This window comes from Theobroma cacao, chromosome 3 (genome assembly GCF_053813885.1).
Source record: "Theobroma cacao isolate CCN51 chromosome 3, ASM5381388v1, whole genome shotgun sequence".
Lineage (NCBI taxonomy): Eukaryota > Viridiplantae > Streptophyta > Magnoliopsida > Malvales > Malvaceae > Theobroma > Theobroma cacao.
In genome coordinates, this window is record NC_142641.1 from 26,015,913 (window position 1) to 26,023,144 (window position 7,232).

Here is a 7,232-nt window from a genome sequence, read left to right on the forward strand (position 1 = left end):
AGTTCCCGAAGCAAATAGAGCACTGTGACATTATGCTGGTCCTCTTTTGCAAGGTTTGTACCAAAGCATTAGGAGACCTTCGATCAATGTAAATAATTTCAAAATTAAACCAGTTTACATTTAGATGATTTAGTCTTCAGTCCAGTTTGGTGGGCTACCTGGTGATGATCCTAATTCTCATTTGGTAAATTTCCTAAAGATTTGAGATACCTTTAAATACAATGGAGTAACTGATGATGCTATTAGATTGAGACTATTTTCATTTTCTCTAAGGGATAAAGCAAAGAGCTGGCTTAATTCACTGCCCAATGGGTCTATCACTACATAAGAAGACTTGGCACAAAAGTTTCAAGCAAAATTTTTTTTGCCTACCAGGACTGCAAAGATAAGGAATGATATCACCTCATTCACACAATTTGATGGTGAGTCCTTGCATAAAGCTTGGGAGAGGTTTAAAGAACTACTTAAAAGATGTCCGCATCATGGGATTCCTGATTGGTTGCAAGTTCAAACATTCTACAATGAGCTAGTAAGAATGCTACAGACGCTTATAATTTGATGGAAGAGATGGCCTCAAATAATTATCAATGACCTTCAATAAGGTCTGGTTCAAGAAAGGTTGTTGGAGCTTATGAAATTGATGCACTTAACACCTTAATTGCTCAAGTAACTACCCAAGTGGCTTGTGAGACCTCAACCTCTATAGGCTTGTAACTAAGTATAGATGTAATAATACGAGCCAGGGGTAGTTTCATCATTTTCTCTAATAAGCTTCCAGAAGAAAGTTTTATGATATTTTAAGGCTTAAATGGGCATAAGACTGCATAAATGATGTGTGCTGATGAAAGCACGAAGAAAACTAGAAGCTTCAACAATTTTCATGGTAGGGGCAAAATGGTCATTTTTCACCTCGGGTTAAAATTTTAAGTTTTTATGAACCCGAACATGTCTAGACCATTATGGACTTTGTCCCAGTGTTAAAAGAGTAAAAACATTGGAGGAGAGTAAGTTAATTGGTTGAAGGGTAAATTGGTAATTTTATGGGAATGGATAAATTTGGCCTATAAATATCTTGAATTTCCAACAGCTTCTTGAAATTTCTAGCAACTGTCTTCTTCTTCCCTTCTCCTCTCTCACGTTTCTTCAATTCTTCCATGGGAGTTTTCTTCAAGCTTCCATAACTCTCTCTCTCTAGCTCCAATTTTCATGCTTTTGGTGTACTCTTCCATAAACCCTTATGCTTTTTCATCCTCTCACTTTAAAACCCTTTAAAAATCTGATTTTCATACTTTCTCTCACAAGTTGGGCATTCTAGAGAGAGAAAAAGAGAATTACCCCATTGATTTGGAAGCAATTGGAAGAGAATTTGACTACAAAGGAGCCTTAGGGTAAGTGATGAATTAAGCTTGGTTTTTAGCTGCAAAAAATGGCTAGTAATTAGGATTTAGGAGCTGTTTATTGTTGATTATGTTCATTACTTTTAGTGATTAAGATAGTGAACATAGATGGCCATTTAATGTGGCAATTGAAAGCTAGTTTAGAGATATCTTTTAGGGGTCATAGTGTGTAAATTGATCTATTGTTTATGTTAATGTGATCCTAGGTTTTAAGGAAGCTCCATCATCTCATTTGGACAATTAGGGGAATTAGAGTCATCTAAGGGCTTTACAATCAATTGGTGAGTGGACTTCCTTCAAAACTTATTTTGGGAATATAATGTATTTGACAAACGTTTGAATGATTTTATAGGATTATTCATGAAAATGAATGCCTTGGGAACAAGCTCTTGAGAAATGATTTATGTTATGATATGTGGTTATTATGGATTTCTATGTGGTTGCATTATGTTGATATACATATATGCTTGAATATAATGTTGTGTAATTATATTGACTCGGCTATGTGCGAGTAGGGGTGCGCATAAGCCGAGGATGACCCGGTTATGTGCGAGTAGAGAGTGCGCATAACCCGGTGATGCCCAGCCATGTGCGAGTAGGGAGTGCGCATGAGCTGGTGATGATGATGATGGGATGGTGTGATGATGATGATGGGTATATGCGTATATATATATATATATATATATATATATACATATGTAAATATGTGTGTTAGAGGAAATTGATGGATAATGGTTTATGGTTGTAATGCATGTGAAACTTGACATGTTAAACCTTGAGAAATTGTTATGTGTTTCATATTGGTTTTGAACATTTCAAGCAGGGTGGTTTTCTTTGGGAGAAAGGGAAATTTTCATTTGATGCCCTGTATTTCGCTGCAGCGAGAAACTCTCAAGTTTTGAAAGGGTAGGCTGGTCGAAAACTCGCTGCAGTGAGGATGCATTTTCGCTGCAGCGAGAATGACACTGTAACTTCTTGCTGCAGTGAAATACATTCTCGCTGCAGCAAGAAACTTTCTGTTTCTGGGTAGCAATTTCGCTGCAGCGAGAAACATTCTGTTTTTGGGTTACAATTTTGCTGTAGCGAAAAACTTTCTGTTTTGGTCTCCTATCTTGTTCAATTACTGTCCTATCTTTCACTTCTTTGCTACCATATCAGAGCATGGACTTCCAACATTAAGGATTAAATGAGTTAAGTTTAAAATGAGGAGGTTTAGTAAGAAATCCTCAGCCAGTTGAGAAACCCTCGTTCGGTTAATAACTAAATCCCAACGTCGCTGCAACGAAAATTCATTCTCGCTGCAGCGTAGCTGTAGTGAGAATGCCTTTCCGCTGCAGCGAAGATTCGTTGTCGTATTTGACTTACTTGTGTAATATTGAAGCTTTTATTCTTCAAATGGTTCGTTATGTATGGGTTAATGATTTTCAAATGATTAATCATTTAAAGGCTTGATGAGGGGTTTTTAATAAGAATAGAAACAAATTGCATTGTTTTGAAAAAGAATGCATTATGATTTCATTAAAGATTCCTTATGGTATGTTTGTTCCCTTCCTTGTTCACTCATTGGGTTTATACTCACCATTTTCAAATTCATGTTTTCAGATCACGAGGTAGCCGGTAACTAGGACGAGGTGTCCTTATAGACCTGTGTCCATCTTTTGGTAGGTGTCTCGGCATTCGGTAGCTGTACATTCATCCGAGTCCCTCTGTTGGAAGTCGAGTGTTATTTTGTTTTGTATAGACAAACTTAATGTAAATTATTAGAATACATGTTGTAGACATTGTATGTAAATTTTTAAGGAGTAATGCCAATACGAGTTGGCAATGTATATCACTATTTTGATTCAAAAGTATGAAATATGACTTAGCGATATTTGATGGAATGATAAGTAGGAGAAATCGATAGGCTTGCTTGGGCTTAATAGACTACGTTTATTGGGCTCTTGTGCCGGTCATGGCTCGAAAATATGGGTCGTGACATGGCTGCACTGTCCAAGAAGTTTGACACTTTGGGAGTTCATGCAGTTCAAAATTCATTTGTAGTTTGTGAGATGTGTGGAGATGGCCATGCAAATTATGAATGTCCATACAATTTTGAATCAGTCCAATTTGTGGGGAACTTCAATAGATAACAGAATCACCCATATTCCAATATTTATAATCCTGGTTGTAGAACCACCCCTACTTTTCATGGAACAACAATTTAGGGCCTTCCAATCCAAAACCCATCATGCCTCATGGTTTAAAACAAAAAGCTAGACCACAAATTCCTAAAAAGAAGTCCTAATTGGAATAACTTCTCTTGCAATATATATCCAAGACTCATGCTATAATTCAAAGTCAAAGAGCCTCCTTGAGAAATCTTGAAACCTAAGTGGGACAGCTTGTAAACTCCATCAATAATAGACCTCAAGGTTCCTTGCTCGGTGACACATAAATCAATCCTAAAGATAAGGAACAATGCCAAGCAATCATTTTAAGAAATGGAAAAGAGATTGAAAGGGTGCATGAAAAAGTTATTGAACTTGAGAATGAACATGTTGATAAGGAAGAAATGTGTGAGAAAGAGAGTGAAGTTGAACAAAAAGAAGATGACAAGGCTGAAAATCAAAAAACTTCTAAAGTCATCCGTCCTCCGCCACCTTTTTCCCAAAGGCTCCAAAAGCAAAAGCTTGAAAAGCAATCTCAGAAGTTCATCAACGTCTTCAAGAAATTACACATAAATATTCTTTTTGCTGAAGCTTTGGAACAAATGCCAGCTATGTCGAGTTCTTGAAGGACATCTTCTCCAAAAAAAGAAAGCTAGGTGAGTTTGAAACTATCTCCCTTACAGAAGAATGTAGTGCAATTCTCCAAAATAAACTACGACCAAAACTTAAAGATCCAGGTAGTTTCACAATCCCTTGCACTATTGGTAATTTTTTTTTTTTGCAAAAGCTTTGAGTGATTTAGGTGCAAGTATCAATTTAATGCCTTGGTCAATTTTTGAGAAACTGGGGTTGGGGGAATACAAACCCTCTTCTGTTACTTAGAAATTGGCTGATCGTTCTTATGTGTACCTAAGGGGAATTATTGAAGATGTTCTTGTCAAGGTAGATAAATTTATTTTTTCAGTTGATTTTATAATTCTTGACATGGAAGAAAATAGGCAAATTCCAATCATCCTTGGAAAACCATTCTTAGCAACTACTAGAGCTTTGGTTGATGTTGAAAAAGTAGAGCTCACTTTGAGAGTTCAAGACCAACAGGTAACATTTAATATTTTTAAAGCTTTAAAATTGCCTATGACATCTGAAAACTGCTTTTCTGTGAGTGTTGTAAATGACTTTACACAAGATATTTTCTTAGAAGAATATCCTAATGATCCTCTTGAAGGATGTTTTGTTGTTAATTCTGATAAAGATAATGATGAATTTATTGAATATTCAAATCCGTTAAATGCTCACTCCAAACTTAGAACTAATCATCAATATGAGTCTTTAGATGTTTCAACTTCTTTGTTGCCATCTTCCAAGCCCTCCATTGAGGAACCACCTATTTTGGAACTCAAACCTCTACCTACACACTTGAGGTATGTTTTTCTTGGAAAATCTTCTACTCTTCCAGTTATTATTTCTGCTTCTCTTACTAACATGTAAGATGAAAAGTTATTGAGGATACTTAAAGAATTCAAGAAAGGAATAGGGAGGACCATAACTGATATTAAAGGAGCTAGCCCTTTTGTTTGCATGCACAAAATTCTCTTTGAAGAAAATCACAAAGCCACTATTGAACATCAAAGAAGATTGAATCCCATCATGAAAAAAGTGGTCAAGAAAGCAATCATCAAGTGGTTGGATGCTAGAATAATTTATCTTATTTTTGATAGCTTATGGGTAAGTCCAGTTCAATGTGTTCCTAAGAAAGGAAGAATAACTGTGGTTGCCAATGACAATAATGAGCTCATTATAACAAGAATTGTGACTAGATGGAGAGTGTGCATGGACTACCGCAAGTTCAACAAAGCTACAAGGAAAGATCACTTCCCTCTTCCATTCATTGATCAAATGTTGGATCGATTAGCTGGTAAGGAATATTATTGCTTTTTAGATGGTTATTCTGGTTATAACCAAATTGTTATTGCTCCTGAAGATCAAGAAAAGACTACATTTACATGTCTTTATGGCCCTTTTGCTTTTAGAAGAATGCCATTTGGATTATGTAATGCACTAGCCACCTTTTAGAGATGTATGATGGCCATATTCACAAACATGGTGGAGAAATGTTTGGAGGTATTTATGGATAATTTTTCTATCTTTGCAAATAATTTTGATGATTGTCTCTTAAATCTTGCTAGGGTACTCAAGAGATGTGAAGAAACAAATTTGGTGCTTAATTGGGAGAAATATCACTTTTGCGAGGATTCGACCAAATGCTCAAACATGAAAATAATTAATAAATTAAAATTATAACGCAACAGAAAAATAAACTAATATTAAATCACAGAAACAGTAGAATCCTATAGGATCAATGTTTGTGTTTTTCATGTAACTTTCAAATTAATTATGAGCACTTATAAGTTTAAGAGCTACATACCTTGCTCTAGATATCGTAATCAAGAGCCAATTAAATCAAAATCTTTGCTTCTTCACCTTTAGGATTTGTCAAATCTTCAGCCACCCAAGTGTTTGGCCTCTAACAGTAATCCACACAATGACTGAATAAGACCTTCTTAAAGGTAGGATTTTACTTGTGCTAGCAAGTTTTGTTTCTAAAACAAAAAGATAAAACTTTTTGTCGAATCTTATTTCTGTCAAGCAAAGAAAACTATTTTTCTTTTCTTATTTTATGAAAAGGTTGAAAAGTGGTTTTTTTACGCTTAGAGTTCTTAGTTTGTTAATATAACATATTTATATAGCCAAACTAAGTTGTAACTCTAAATACAACAATAGTATTTTAATTTAATTAAGTCTCTGAGAACTCAATTAATTTTTGACTTTATTTTGGTTTCTTTTAATTAAGTCCAACTTAATTAATTATCTTTATTTAATCCCAATCATGTCACTTAATGTGTGCGACCCATTAGACTTTTAACATGCTGGCAATAAATATAAATCATAATCAAATATCAATTTGATAATTAATTTATATTTATAGATCATGAGCAGCATCTAGCAATACATCATGACCACCCAAATGTTAGAGAGTCATTTAAAGAATTTGACAAAGCCCTTCAATGATAAGCCTTTCAGTGCAATACGGTCCTTTCATCAAATATCTCGGATATGTCATTAAGCATGGCTCAGTGTCTACTTATAACATTCCATATTAGTTCTCATAATTCATGACTAACCTTATGAATTTAGGAAACTAACTTTCCTCAAATTCATCATGCTTTGGCGAAAGACTTTATACAAGTTAATCAAGAATTGTGAACAAGTGAGATACATCCCCTCATATCACTTAAGGTGATGAATCCTTTCTTTACCACTCATTCACCTTCGCATGCTTCATGGCATACCCAAAAACACCCTGTTTAGGCATCTGGTAGCCTTCAGACCCCGTAGGGGTGAAATGAAAGTATGTCATTCCCCATACAAGATGACCTAGAGTCTCAAGTCCAAGGACTAGTTGCACGACTATCACATGAGAACATTTTCCATAGACACTTGAGTGAAATACCAAATGGAGTTCTCATAGCGGGCCATGTTCAGTGAACTTGTTCTTTAACAAGCACCTACACATTATCTCCAAGTATCCCATATACTTCAATGTATGAGATCGATTGCTTACTTCCCAAGTAAGGAGGCTTAACATGTACCAGTCTTTGAGCATTGTTAATGCCCTGTCTTGACA

The 7,232-nt window shown here is 35.4% G+C and overlaps 1 non-coding gene across 1 annotated transcript; it reads right to left on the reverse strand.

Annotated features, from left to right (window-relative positions):
- Window positions 1–382: 382 nt before the first annotated feature.
- Window positions 383–489, reverse strand: LOC148763656 (small nucleolar RNA R71). The gene has a single exon (XR_016025654.1). It is a non-coding gene; the product is annotated as a small nucleolar RNA R71 (small nucleolar RNA).
- Between the last annotated feature and the right edge of the window lie 6,743 nt (window positions 490–7,232).